Here is a 9,549-nt window from a genome sequence, read left to right on the forward strand (position 1 = left end):
CGCCATACTGATTTCCAAAGCAGCTGCGCAAGTTTGCACTCCCACCAGCAATGGAGTGTACATCCTATCCAGCATAAGCTGTTATCATTGTTTTTGATCTTGGCTATTCTGACTGGTGTAAGAGGACATCTCAGAGATGTTTTGATTTGCACTTCCCTGATGGCTAAGGATGCTGAATGTTTCCTTAAGTGTCTTTAGGCCACTTGAGATTCCTCTGTTGATCAGAGCTTTCAGTTTAGATCTGTATCTCATTCTTAAATTGGATTATTTGGTCTTTTGGTGACTAGTTTCTTGAGTTCTTTGTATATTTTGGAGATCAGCCCTCTGTCAGATGTGGGTTGGTGAAGATCTTTTCCCACTCTGTGGGCTGTCATTTTGTCTTGTTGACCGTGCCCTTTGTTTTACAGTAGCTTCTCAGTTTCAGGAGGTCCCATTTATTCATTGTTGCTCTCAGTGTCTGTGCTACTGGTGTCATATTTAGGAAGTAGTCTATGCATGCAAGACTACTCCCCCTTTCTTTTCTATGAGGTTCAGCGTGGTTGGGTTTATGCTGAGGTCTTTGATCCATTTGGACTTGAGTTTTGTGCATGGCGATAGATGTGGCTCTATCTGATTCTTCTATATGTTGACCTCTAGTTAAGCCAGCTGTAGGACCCCGAGTCACCTTGAGCAAGCCTGAAGCTGTTGGCTGGAACTCCTTTCCCCAAGGCTGTTGTCGGTACTCTTCCCGTTTTGATAACACACACCTCTTGACAACACACCTCGTGACTACACACACTTCATGACAACACACACCTCGTAAGGAGGAGCTAAACCTAAAATTCCTGTAATTTTCCACTGTTCTTTATTTAAGCCCGTTCTTTCCCCTCAATAAATGGCATTCGGCATTTGGTGTTCCGACTTTGCCATTGAATGAATGACCCGCCGTCTTGTCTTTATTTCAATCTCTAAGCCTTCGCCCTATTTGTGAAACAGATGGTAGCGTGGGCACTACAGCCAACACCTGTAAGGTATATGGTTTTTTCCTCCCGCCGCCCGGTCTTGTTCCGCCACCACGCCGCCAGGCCCAAATAATGCACAGAGACTCTGTATTTGATACAATACTGTTGGCCCGGTTACTTGTTACTTATCGGCTAGCTCTGCCTTTAATTATTAACCCATTTCTATGTATCTTCACATGGCCTTCTCTTACCGGGAGGCGGCTGGCGTCCAGCTCTCTCCAGACTCTCCATCTTGACTCCTCCTTACTACTTCCTATTTCCTCCTTGTCTCCTAGTCCCTCCTATCTTCCTTTCCTATTGGCCAACAGTGCTTTATTATTAACCAGTATGAGAAACATATATAGAATGACATCTCCCATCATCTCCTCTTTTCTGTCTAAAATAACATGAAGGGTTTTAACCTTAACATAGCAAAATATATCACATAACAGTTATCAAATAATCACAGTTAACACTATTTAGTCCATTAACATTTAGCAAGATTTGAAGAAAATATTCCATCATCTATCCTATCTTTGTGTGTCTAAAGTAACTTATCTTTAATACTAAGGGAAAACTATAACTATAACTATCTGTCTTCAACTCCTTCAAAGACCACAGAAGGATAATATATAAGCTCTAGAAATGACAGAGACATCTTGCCTTTTCAGTCACCCGAAGTTCTTCTGTAATCTTCCATCTTCAGCCCATAGGCCATAGTATGTCTGACAGACTCTCCAGTAAAGCAGATAACTTTAAACTGTCTTCTTTATTGGCAGTTTGTCAGTCACTTTTCTCCGTGTCCTGCATACTGTCTCGAAGACTCTTCCATGAAGCAGGATCTCTGTAGCAATGTCCATCTTGAATCAGGAGTCACTTTCCTGTGGGTCCTGCATGTCCAGTTTATACATCACAAAGTCAAACAGTCCAGACAAGAGGAGTATCTTGTCCAAATGGCTAGTCTTGCCATATTGGAAGTAAACTTCATAATGCATTTCTTCGATGTCCATCTTCCTTTCTGGTGCAGGTGGTATTGCCAAGAGCAATTATGTCTCACTGTCACGAAAACCCTAAACCACTTTAAATGCCATATTCTGTAGGTCTTTGAAAGGTTTGAAGAATTCCTATCCATCTCAAATACATCTCTGTGTATCTTGAAAAACCTAACTAACTTAACTCTAAGCTTTGACTATCATAGGTAATTATCTATAATCTGTACTACATTATATTTCTATATAAACACAATACCTAAACAAGAGGAGAAATACACATCTCACAAAATTGACATTAAATTGTATCAATAAATGAAAATCGATTCCAAAACAAAGTAATCATATCAATACCATAATTCCCTTTTTACCTTTAAAAATAATTGGCTGTGATCATTACCCATTTATAACCAAGTCCATTTACATGAAAACAAACATTTATAAACAATGTTTGGGAATTTGGGCGTCGTTCTTTCCAAACTACTTCCTGCTGACAGGGGGGCGCTGTCATGGGGGATCATGAGAAGACACAGAAATCTTGGCTGTAGTCTGCAAGGCTGCTTTGTTCAGCTATTTTGAATGTAGGATCACCTGGTCCTCTGTTTCAGGGGGTCTGGCTTGATCAAACCACACAAGTCTGGAAGGAATCCACAGCTTTTTATTTTCTGTGGAAACAAAAATAGAAATCCTTTCCCCCAGTAACTTGTCCTTAAACTTAAATGTTGGAGTCAAAGCATTTTTAAAATATATAAATTTAATTAATCCAGCAGCATTTCCTTTATCAGTTGTTATTTTCTCAGCAGTCAAACAATGTAGAGACAACACAATAGCATACAGTAACCAGATTCTCTCTGAGCTTTTCATCTTTACGTGCCTTTATTATTACTCTATTTTACTTTTATTTTTTTATTTTTTGACATAGGGTTTCACTGTGTAACTCTTATCTGTCCTGGAATTTACTCTGCATACCAGGTTTACTTTGCCACAGAGATCTGCTTGCCTCTGTCTCCTGAGTGCTGGGATTAAAGGCGTGTGCTACAACACCCAGTTCCTCTTTGTCTATTTAAAACCATTTTATTTTTATCTCCCAAGCCTATGTATTTTTTTTTTAACACACTGTAAACTTTTAGCACCTTTTCTTAATGTGAATCTGTCTCTACTGTAAATCTATATCTTTTTCTGGCCATGAGTCTTTATCTGTTAAACAACAACATTGTTAAAATTAAAGTCATAGCTGTGTCAGCCGCGGTTTACCAAAGATGGTGGCGGGTACTTTTAGCGCCAGCACGGAAAGCTGTGCTCACCGCCTTGGTCTGCGCTGCCACCCAGAAAGCATGCTGCCGGCTTGGAGATGTGGTCACTGCCATTGCCATCTCTCATACACACCAATAAATTGTTAGCAGAGTTATTTAAAAGCTGTGCGGTTTTTTGCCGCTTAAGCTGAGTCAGGAACCTTCCCTTTAAGGAGCCGCGCAAATATCTGCTTGTCTCTCGCAAAACAGAGTCCAACCGAGAAAACTGCTGTTACCAAGAAACCTTGCTTATCTCTGTTCTTTTGTTTCTAAAACCCTTTTTTAACCTTTTGTTAAATTTTAAGTGGAAGTTCTTACTAGCCACGTGGGCGCCATCTGTAACGTATATGGTTTTTTCCTCCCGCCGCCCGGTCTTGTTCCGCCACCACGCCGCCAGGCCCAAATAATGCACAGAGACTCTGTATTTGATACAATACTGTTGGCCCGGTTACTTGTTACTTATCGGCTAGCTCTGCCTTTAATTATTAACCCATTTCTATGTATCTTCACATGGCCTTCTCTTACCGGGGAGGCGGCTGGCGTCCAGCTCTCTCCAGACTCTCCATCTTGACTCCTCCATCTTGACTCCTCCTTACTACTTCCTATTTCCTCCTTGTCTCCTAGTCCCTCCTATCTTCCTTTCCTATTGGCCAACAGTGCTTTATTATTAACCAGTATGAGAAACATATATAGAATGACATCTCCCATCAAACACCATTTGTTGAAGGTGCTTTGTTTTTTTCATTTTATAGTTTTAGCTTCTTTGTCAAAAATCAGGTGTCCATAGGTGTGTGGATTGATATCAGGGTCTTTGATACAATTCCACTGGTTCACTTAAGGAAACATTTTTGCTAGCACTTCCAGAAAATTTCTCAGAAGTAGTTCATCAAATTGAATTACTTGTTTATAGTTTAGATGAAAATTAACAGTTTAGATTGTATAAGTATCCACACCTTCAGTTTCTATCAACTAGAGATTAAAAACTATTTTGGACCCAGTATGATGCTCACCTTAGCTTTATGGAGGGAAGGAGATTCTAGAGAGCCATGGAGATTGAGCATCCTTTAGACAGAGGTCAAGTAGAGCTGATGGGGTAAGGTCTGAATAAAGCTTCAGCCCTCCCGTGGAGAACAAAGTATATTCTTTTAAGAAGTGGGCCCAACCATTATATATTGAGTATATCTAAACTAGACAACTGCTTCCTTGTAGTTACTTGTTTTAGGCTTAATTTTGAAAACATATAGGAGGCTAAATAAGGCTTATTCCTACAATTAATTATATAAGTACTTGGAGTGACTATAACTATAGTTCTGAACACATCAAAGAATTTCATCATTTATAAGGTGACTGATCATTAATTTGCATGTCTTCATTATCCTTAATAGTTTACAATAAGTTAGTAGGTTTTGTAAGAATAGGACTTTACATTTCATTTTCCTTCTGTTAGCATTCAGGCATTATGCAGGCCTTTGAGGAACCTGTTGAGGATGATGACAATGCCAATTCTGATCCCCCTAGACAAGGACTTGATTTCGCAGGACTCAACCAAACCTGCGTGGGTGGAGGTGGACAAGAACCTGAAAATAATGGGCAAGAAAGAAGGAAGGAGACCAAGCAGTGGTTGTCAAGGTCTCACTTTATTAGGCACAAAGAGGGGTTTTTAAAGCAAAGCGGGGAGGAAGTAGGGAGCGGTAACTGTGGGGACTCTGGGGCTCTGGCAGTTATCTCAGACCATTGTGGTCTCATCTGCTTATCTCAGTTGCTGGCATCTGTTATATCAGTTCCTGAAGTAAGTGGAATAGACTATCGGTTGAGCAGTTTCCTATTTTGCCAAGATAAGGCTCAACTAGAGCTATGGCATAAACAGCTCTGCAAGAGGATGTGACTCAAGGCTGGCTGTGACTCAAGGCCGCCTCCCAACACAGGCCAGCCCCCTGATACCTGGCAAGATGCACTTGTCTGCATTCAGGCAAATACCTAGCCAGCCCCAGAGTCTTACAGCAGCACATGCACTTGTCAGTATTCAGGCAAATACTCAGTACAGGGCCTTGTGGCCAAACATCACTATGTCAGTGCTGCATGGCTGCATAAGGCTCTGTATGCTTTCACAAAAAGCCCCTTTAAGAGACAAGCCTCGCGCATTCCCTCTCTGGACTGCTCCTCAGAAGAGCCAGACAGGCCTCTCTCTCTCTCTCTCTCTCTCTCTCTCTCTCTCTCTCTCTCTCCCTCTCCCTCTCCCTCTCCCTCTCCCTCTCTCTCTCTCTCTCTCTCTCTCTCTGCTTCTTTCTTCTCTTATGCTAATCCTGTCCCCAAAGACTGTTCTCCCCCGTTTGCTGAGACTTTGAACCCCCCCAAACCACTAAGAGAACACATCCGATACAAAAGCAAGGAGTCTTTTGAATTTACAAGTTAACTTGATCCTCCATCCTTCAGTCCGACACAACGGGTGGAGTAGGAGGGATCCTGAGCAGCATGTGGGCTGAGCATACGTTGGGGTAGAGCAAGGAGAGTGTTTGGGGTCCTGCTAGTTGTATGGCAACAATCTCAGGATTGGAGCACCTCTGGGCTTGGGCAACCTGTCCTGAGCTGATTGGTCAGCTGCAGCTGCAGAAAGATTGCTATACCTAGAGGCCATCCCAGGACAGTTACTATGCTCTGCATTCCACTATTATCAGTAAAGCACATCCAGAGCCCGCCAGCTAACTTCTGATTGGTTCCTTACAATATGGAGGGTAGCCTTACTAGTTGCTTACTAGTGATTAGAGCAAGGTTGGGCAAGGTCCCAGGCTCAGCATATGCTGCTGAGTCTTTTCTGCAGCCTGTCATGATGGCCAAAGCAGGGGGCTGGGTGAGGATCTGGGCCCTTCACCCTTTCTCCTCCCCTCCTTTCCCATTCCCTTCTCTCAATAAAAACTCCTTCATCAGTGCTGTCTGCATGGCGTGTCTGTGTCTTTTACCCACTGTGGAGCTTCTTGGACCCAACCTGCCAAGGTCTGTCTTGCACCGTATTATAACGTCATCCCTGCTATATTTCATCTTTAAAAATAACAGTTTTTGACTGAAGTTTTTCTAGTATCTAAATAAAACCTTTAATCACAGATACGTAGAGAGACTGACAACTTTCCTAATCATTTTATGGTTTACTATTAGAAGCTAGGGCAAATATTACTGTGAACCTGAGTAAACCTTTGGGGTTTATAAATCTTGATTATCAAATACATATTATTCAGCAAACATGTTGTTATTTGTCCATTTTTTTAAGCAGGTAGCAAAGACATAGTAGTTGACACATATTTTGCAGATCACAATTCTCCAGCACCCTTTTACTTTCATTTTTAATGATTCTCACTATGTGTTATGAGAGTTCCCTTATGCCTTTCCCTTTGGGAAGTTTTCTGTGGGCTTTGAAGGATAAAAAAAGTATAAAATGGCAGCCTCTTTAAACAAAATAATTCTTTGGAAAAAAAAATCTCCCTACCTTGGAACAATATAGTGTGATAATTCTGCCTACTTCCATCCAAGTTAACACCAGACTGCTAGAAAATTTATATAAGTAACGTATACTTGATATTTGATAATCAAGATTTATAAATTCTTAAGGTTCCTCAGGTTTATAGTAGTGTTTGTCCAGCTTTGTCTTTGCTCTCTTTAAGCTTTAGTTATTTGGATAAACTAAGCCATACAAGAAACTACAATATTCTACAATGGAGTGTCTCATCGCCCAAGAAAGCCCTTTTCCCAAGGTCAGGCATGTAAACAAAAGCTTCCATTTCCTCAGGGCTGGAAGAAAGTTCCTGCTTGTTGCAAAGGGAGTCCTCCTTATCTCGGGGAAGAGGAACTGAGGCTCTTCCATTAACTTGTGACTATGATGCCTATTACCTTGTCAAGGTCAATGCTAGCACCCTCAACCCTTGCTCACAAATACCATTCCAGTTCACAAGCCCCCTTTTTAATTCTTTTTTTTTTTGTGAAGTTATAGAGTATAAAAAGGTATAGCCATTCCACCCAATAAATGGGCAGCCATCCTGATTCACCCTTAAAAACAAAAATAGTAGGTCCAAAAGTGGCTGACATCTAAACTAAACTAAGAGACTGTGATGGAAAATTAATAATTAAGAGATGTAAAAAAAATTAAGGCTTATAGCAAGAGAAGAAAAAGAGGAAAACTAGAGAAAGTAGGAATTCCAGCCAGTAGATGACTCCTTGACTGCGGAGTATGTGACAAGAGCCCACATGCAGTTCCCAGGAGAAAAAGGAAAAAGCCTGAGCCCACCAGCTGTGTCAACATAAACCCCTTGCCCACTGTCTTGAGAGAACAGAGAACGAGATGGCCTCTTTACCTACCCCTGCCCACAGGTGTGCTAATCAATCTTGCCTAAATGGATGGCCATTAGTGTTCTCTTTGGTCCATGATAACCTTGTATGGAAACGGTGTATGCTGTAAAATCTCTGTAACCATGGAAACCTTGTGAACTGAGACCAGCAGTCTCATGCCCCCCTTTACCCTTTTCCCCTTTAAAAACACTTCACAGTTGTAAGCAGGAACCTTACTCTTCTGATAGAGGGAGTTCCCAACTGGTTTGGATCTTAGCAATAAAAACCTTTACTTTTGCAGTTGGTGGTCAGCTCGTTGGAGGTTGGTTTTGGGGTCTCCCAGTGGGCATACCAGAAATATTATTTATTTTATATTATTGGTTTTTTTTTTTTTTTTTTTTTTTTTTTTTTGAGACCGGGTTTCTCAGTGTTGTTTTGGAGCTTGTCCTGGAACTTGCCTGCTTCTGCCTCCCAGATGCTGGGACTAAAGGTATGCACTACCAATGCCCAGCTATTTTATTTTCTGTGTGTTGTTTGGACCAAGGCAGGCGTTTGAAAAGTCCCAAGCAGTGTGATCTTGAGCAGCCCTGGTGAAGGGGCTAACTCTTTGCAGGCTTTCTGAGGGGGGCAGGGTCTGGGAAGAGAAAGAGATGGGACTTCCTCCTGGTCATCCCAGAACCTTTGGGTATATGGGTGCCAGGGGCTTGGGTGTGCTCCCACCAGAACAAGTTTGTGGCAAGACAATGGTTAAATTGTCTTGCCTGTAGCCCTCTTCACTTAGAAAAGGCTGGCTGGCTGTGCCTATTTCTAGGAGGGATAGCTTTCTGACTTTGTGACATGACAAAATATACCTGTGATTCCAATACTCAGGAAAGATTATTGACGAAAGTTCAAGACTAGCTTGGGTTTGAGGAAAACTTCTGGAAAGAAGCTGCGTTTGGTTTGAACAAAAACTGAAAGGTATCTGTGTGCAGAAACTTTGGCTGATTAGAATTTCAGTACTGTGGAGAGATTGGAATGTTAGTAATTACCTTGTCTAAATTTAAGCTCTCCAAAACAGTAATTCCTTTCCTATCTTTGTATCAGAACTAACATCCTGTGACGATAGATAAAGACCTTTTTAGCATCTGTTGATTTAGCAAGCATTTAGCATTTACCATCCCAAACCTGATGTTATGGAGTTCCTGACCCTTGGGAAAAAGACCATAGACTCAATTCAATTACAATTAAAGTTTCTATTGAGTACTGCTATCAGGTCAAGAGTCTCTGAGCAAAACTTGAGATAAGGGAAGGATTTTTAAAGGGGAAAAAAAAAAAAAAAAAAAAACTACAAGAAGACCTTGAGTATCTGCATAAGAAAACTGAAAGACCCTAGGAGTTCAGAGTCTGTCAGGGAGAGGCTCTTGCCCCAAGAGATGAGACCACACCACTGGATGCAATCACAAGAGGATGCTTATTGCTCATACAGGTACCTGTGGATGCTTCAGTCTTTCGGGAGACTGAGTGTGCCGTGGTTAAAACATATGCAGTTTATATAGGGTTGGGGTGGCAAGAAGCAGGCTTACAGAAAGCAGAAGCATGGTTACAGGGATTTCATTGTTCCATCTAAATAAAGTGATTGTGGTTAACCAAGGACAGAGTTGTTTATTCGGGTTGGGCACAAAGAATACAAAGAATTCAGTTATGACTATCTCAGCATTCTGGTGTTCTCGATAGAATGTTCCCAGGACCTTCTGTTCCCGGATATCATCCTGCTGACCTTGCTTTGGTCCAAGCTGCAGACCACAGATATCTGGTGTCAGATGAGAGCAACACCTGGTTCCCTCCTGTACTTTCCCATAACTTGACCTTGACAAGTTGGCAAGAGCAGCTCAAACAGGCAATATGCATAGTGGGGGGTCTTTCAAAACCAAGAGATATTCTGCTCTATTAAGATTAGGTAGTTGGGCAATCTCAAAACAGTCCTTGACTGTC

Source organism: Phodopus roborovskii, unplaced genomic scaffold (assembly GCF_943737965.1).
Source record: "Phodopus roborovskii unplaced genomic scaffold, PHOROB, whole genome shotgun sequence".
Taxonomy (NCBI): Eukaryota; Metazoa; Chordata; class Mammalia; order Rodentia; family Cricetidae; genus Phodopus; species Phodopus roborovskii.